Source organism: Salmo salar, chromosome ssa14 (genome assembly GCF_905237065.1).
Source record: "Salmo salar chromosome ssa14, Ssal_v3.1, whole genome shotgun sequence".
Lineage (NCBI taxonomy): Eukaryota > Metazoa > Chordata > Actinopteri > Salmoniformes > Salmonidae > Salmo > Salmo salar.
In genome coordinates, this window is record NC_059455.1 from 49,300,919 (window position 1) to 49,307,476 (window position 6,558).

A 6,558-nucleotide genomic window follows, 5' to 3' on the forward strand; every position below is an offset into this window, starting at 1 on the left:
CATCTGTCTAGTACCACACCTATAATACTAACCCATCTGTCTAGTACCACACCTATAATACTAACCCATCTGTCCAGTACCACACCTATAATACTAACCCATCTGTCCAGTACCACACCTATAATACTAACCCATCTGTCCAGTACCACACCTATAATACTAACCCATCTGTCCAGTACCACACCTATAATACTAACCCATCTGTCTAGTACCACACCTATAATACTAACCCTAACCCATCTGTCCAGTACCACACCTATAATACTAACCCATCTGTCTAGTACCACACCTATAATACTAACCCATCTGTCTAGTACCACACCTATAATACTAACCCATCTGTCCAGTACCACACCTATAATACTAACCCATCTGTCCAGTACCACACCTATAATACTAACCCATCTGTCCAGTACCACACCTATAATACTACCCATAACCCATCTGTCCAGTACCACACCTATAATACTAACCCATCTGTCCAGTACCACACCTATAATACTAACCCATCTGTCTAGTACCACACCTATAATACTACATAACCCATCTGTCTAGTACCACACCTATAATACTAACCCATCTGTCTAGTACCACACCTATAATACTAACCCATCTGTCCAGTACCACACCTATAATACAAATAACCCATCTGTCCAGTACCACACCTATAATACTAACCCATCTGTCTAGTACCACACCTATAATACTACCCATAACCCATCTGTCTAGTACCACACCTATAATACTAACCCATCTGTCCAGTACCACACCTATAATACTAACCCATCTGTCTAGTACCACACCTATAATACTAACCCATCTGTCCAGTACCACACCTATAATACTAACCATAACCCATCTGTCTAGTACCACACCTATAATACTAACCCATCTGTCTAGTACCACACCTATAATACTAACCCATCTGTCTAGTACCACACCTATAATACTAACCATAACCCATCTGTCCAGTACCACACCTATAAAACTAACCCATCTGTCTAGTACCACACCTATAATACTAATAACCCATCTGTCTAGTACCACACCTATAATACACATAACCCATCTGTCTAGTACCACACCTATAATACTAACCCATCTGTCCAGTACCACACCTATAATACTAACCCATCTGTCCAGTACCACACCTATAATACTAACCATAACCCATCTGTCCAGTACCACACCTATAATACTAATAACCCATCTGTCTAGTACCACACCTATAATACTAACCCATCTGTCCAGTACCACACCTATAATACTAACCCATCTGTCCAGTACCACACCTATAATACTAACCCATCTGTCTAGTACCACACCTATAATACTACCCATAACCCATCTGTCTAGTACCACACCTATAATACTAACCCATCTGTCTAGTACCACACCTATAATACTAACCCATCTGTCCAGTACCACACCTATAATACTAAATAACCCATCTGTCCAGTACCACACCTATAATACTAACCCATCTGTCTAGTACCACACCTATAATACTACCCATAACCCATCTGTCTAGTACCACACCTATAATACTAACCCATCTGTCTAGTACCACACCTATAATACTAACCCATCTGTCTAGTACCACACCTATAATACTAACCCATCTGTCTAGTACCACACCTATAGTACTACCCATAACCCATCTCTCCAGTACCACACCTATAATACTAACCCATCTGTCTAGTACCACACCTATAATACTACTAACCCATCTGTCTAGTACCACACCTATAATACTAACCCATCTGTCCAGTACCACACCTATAATACTAACCCATCTGTCCAGTACCACACCTATAATACTAACCCATCTGTCCAGTACCACACCTATAATACTACCCATAACCCATCTGTCTAGTACCACACCTATAATACTAACCCATCTGTCCAGTACCACACCTATAATACTAACATAACCCATCTTTCCAGTACCACACCTATAATACTAACCCATCTGTCTAGTACCACACCTATAATACTACCCATAACCCATCTGTCTAGTACCACACCTATAATACTAACCCATCTGTCCAGTACCACACCTATAATACTAACCCATCTGTCTAGTACCACACCTATAATACTAACCCATCTGTCCAGTACCACACCTATAATACTAACCATAACCCATCTGTCTAGTACCACACCTATAATACTAACCCATCTGTCTAGTACCACACCTATAATACTAACCCATCTGTCCAGTACCACACCTATAATACTAACATAACCCATCTGTCCAGTACCACACCTATAATACTAACCCATCTGTCTAGTACCACACCTATAATACTACCCATAACCCATCTGTCTAGTACCACACCTATAATACTAACCATAACCCATCGTCTAGTACCACACCTATAATACTAACCCATCTGTCCAGTACCACACCTATAATACTAACCCATCTGTCCAGTACCACACCTATAATACTACCCATAACCCATCTGTCCAGTACCACACCTATAATACTAACCCATCTGTCTAGTACCACACCTATAATACTAACCCATCTGTCTAGTACCACACCTATAATACTAACCCATCTGTCCAGTACCACACCTATAATACTAACCCATCTGTCTAGTACCACACCTATAATACTACCCATAACCCATCTGTCTAGTACCACACCTATAATACTAACCCATCTGTCTAGTACCACACCTATAATACTAACCCATCTGTCCAGTACCACACCTATAATACTAACCCATCTGTCCAGTACCACACCTATAATACTAACCCATCTGTCCAGTACCACACCTATAATACTACCCATAACCCATCTGTCTAGTACCACACCTATAATACTAACCATAACCCATCTGTCCAGTACCACACCTATAATACTAACCCATCTGTCCAGTACCACACCTATAATACTAACCCATCTGTCTAGTACCACACCTATAATACTATAACCCATCTGTCCAGTACCACACCTATAATACTACCATAACCCATCTGTCTCAGTACCACACCTATAATACTAACCCATCTGTCCAGTACCACACCTATAATACTAATAACCCATCTGTCTAGTACCACACCTATAATACTAACCCATCTGTCTAGTACCACACCTATAATACTAACCCATCTGTCTAGTACCACACCTATAATACTAACCCATCTGTCCAGTACCACACCTATAATACTAACCCATCTGTCTAGTACCACACCTATAATACTACCCATAACCCATCTGTCTAGTACCACACCTATAATACTAACCCATCTGTCTAGTACCACACCTATAATACTAACCCATCTGTCTAGTACCACACCTATAATACTAACCCATCTGTCTAGTACCACACCTATAATACTAACCCATCTGTCCAGTACCACACCTATAATACTAACCCATCTGTCTAGTACCACACCTATAATACTACCCATAACCCATCTGTCCAGTACCACACCTATAATACTAACCCATCTGTCCAGTACCACACCTATAATACTAACCTAACCCATCTGTCCAGTACCACACCTATAATACTAACCCATCTGTCTAGTACCACACCTATAATACTACCCATAACCCATCTGTCTAGTACCACACCTATAATACTAACCCATCTGTCTAGTACCACACCTATAATACTAACCCATCTGTCTAGTACCACACCTATAATACTAACCCATCTGTCCAGTACCACACCTATAATACTAACCCATCTGTCCAGTACCACACCTATAATACTAACCCATCTGTCCAGTACCACACCTATAATACTACCCTAACCCATCTGTCCAGTACCACACCTATAATACTAACCCATCTGTCCAGTACCACACCTATAATACCCTAACCCATCTGTCTAGTACCACACCTATAATACTAACCCATCTGTCCAGTACCACACCTATAATACTAACCCATCTGTCTAGTACCACACCTATAATACTAACCCATCTGTCCAGTACCACACCTATAATACTAACCCATCTGTCCAGTACCACACCTATAATACTACCATAACCCATCTGTCCAGTACCACACCTATAATACTAACCCATCTGTCTAGTACCACACCTATAATACTACCCATAACCCATCTGTCTAGTACCACACCTATAATACTAACCCATCTGTCCAGTACCACACCTATAATACTAACCCATCTGTCTAGTACCACACCTATAATACTAACCCATCTGTCCAGTACCACACCTATAATACTAACCCATCTGTCCAGTACCACACCTATAATACTAACCCATCTGTCCAGTACCACACCTATAATACTACCCATAACCCATCTGTCCAGTACCACACCTATAATACTAACCCATCTGTCCAGTACCACACCTATAATACTAACCATAACCCATCTGTCCAGTACCACACCTATAATACTAACCCATCTGTCCAGTACCACACCTATAATACTACCCATAACCCATCTGTCTAGTACCACACCTATAATACTAACCCATCTGTCTAGTACCACACCTATAATACTAACCCATCTGTCCAGTACCACACCTATAATACTAACCCATCTGTCCAGTACCACACCTATAATACTAACCCATCTGTCTAGTACCACACCTATAATACTAACCCATCTGTCCAGTACCACACCTATAATACTAACCCATCTGTCCAGTACCACACCTATAATACTAACCATAACCCATCTGTCCAGTACCACACCTATAATACTAACCCATCTGTCTAGTACCACACCTATAATACTAACCCATCTGTCCAGTACCACACCTATAATACTAACCCATCTGTCCAGTACCACACCTATAATACTAACCCATCTGTCTAGTACCACACCTATAATACTACCCATAACCCATCTGTCTAGTACCACACCTATAATACTAACCCATCTGTCTAGTACCACACCTATAATACTAACCCATCTGTCCAGTACCACACCTATAATACTAAATAACCCATCTGTCCAGTACCACACCTATAATACTAACCCATCTGTCTAGTACCACACCTATAATACTACCCATAACCCATCTGTCTAGTACCACACCTATAATACTACTCATAACCCATCTGTCTAGTACCACACCTATAATACTAACCCATCTGTCTAGTACCACACCTATAATACTAACCCATCTGTCCAGTACCACACCTATAATACTAACCCATCTGTCCAGTACCACACCTATAATACTAACCCATCTGTCTAGTACCACACCTATAATACTACCCATAACCCATCTGTCTAGTACCACACCTATAATACTACTAACCCATCTGTCTAGTACCACACCTATAATACTAACCCATCTGTCCAGTACCACACCTATAATACTAACCCATCTGTCTAGTACCACACCTATAATACTACCCATAACCCATCTGTCTAGTACCACACCTATAATACTAACCATAACCCATCTGTCTAGTACCACACCTATAATACTAACCCATCTGTCTAGTACCACACCTATAATACTAACCCATCTGTCCAGTACCACACCTATAATACTAAACCATCTGTCCAGTACCACACCTATAATACTAACCCATCTGTCTAGTACCACACCTATAATACTAACCCATTTGTCTAGTACCACACCTATAATACTAACCCATCTGTCTAGTACCACACCTATAATACTAACCCATCTGTCTAGTACCACACCTATAATACTAACCCATCTGTCCAGTACCACACCTATAATACTAACCCATCTGTCTAGTACCACACCTATAATACTAACCATAACCCATCTGTCTAGTACCACACCTATAATACTAACCCATCTGTCTAGTACCACACCTATAATACTACCCATAACCCATCTGTCTAGTACCACACCTATAATACTAACCCATCTGTCCAGTACCACACCTATAATACTAACCCATCTGTCTAGTACCACACCTATAATACTAACCCATCTGTCCAGTACCACACCTATAATACTACCCATAACCCATCTGTCAGTACCACACCTATAATACTAACCCATCTGTCTAGTACCACACCTATAATACTAACCCATCTGTCCAGTACCACACCTATAATACTAACTAACCCATCTGTCCAGTACCACACCTATAATACCAACCCATCTGTCTAGTACCACACCTATAATACTAAAACCCATCTGTCTAGTACCACACCTATAATACTACCAACCCATCTGTCTAGTACCACACCTATAATACTAACCCATCTGTCCAGTACCACACCTATAATACTAACCCATCTGTCCAGTACCACACCTATAATACTAACCCATAACCCATCTGTCCAGTACCACACCTATAATACTAACCCATCTGTCTAGTACCACACCTATAATACTAACCCATCTGTCTAGTACCACACCTATAATACTAACCCATCTGTCTAGTACCACACCTATAATACTAACCCATCTGTCTAGTACCACACCTATAATACTACATAACCCATCTGTCTAGTACCACACCTATAATACTAACCCATCTGTCCTAGTACCACACCTATAATACTAACCCATCTGTCCAGTACCACACCTATAATACTACTAACCCATCTGTCCAGTACCACACCT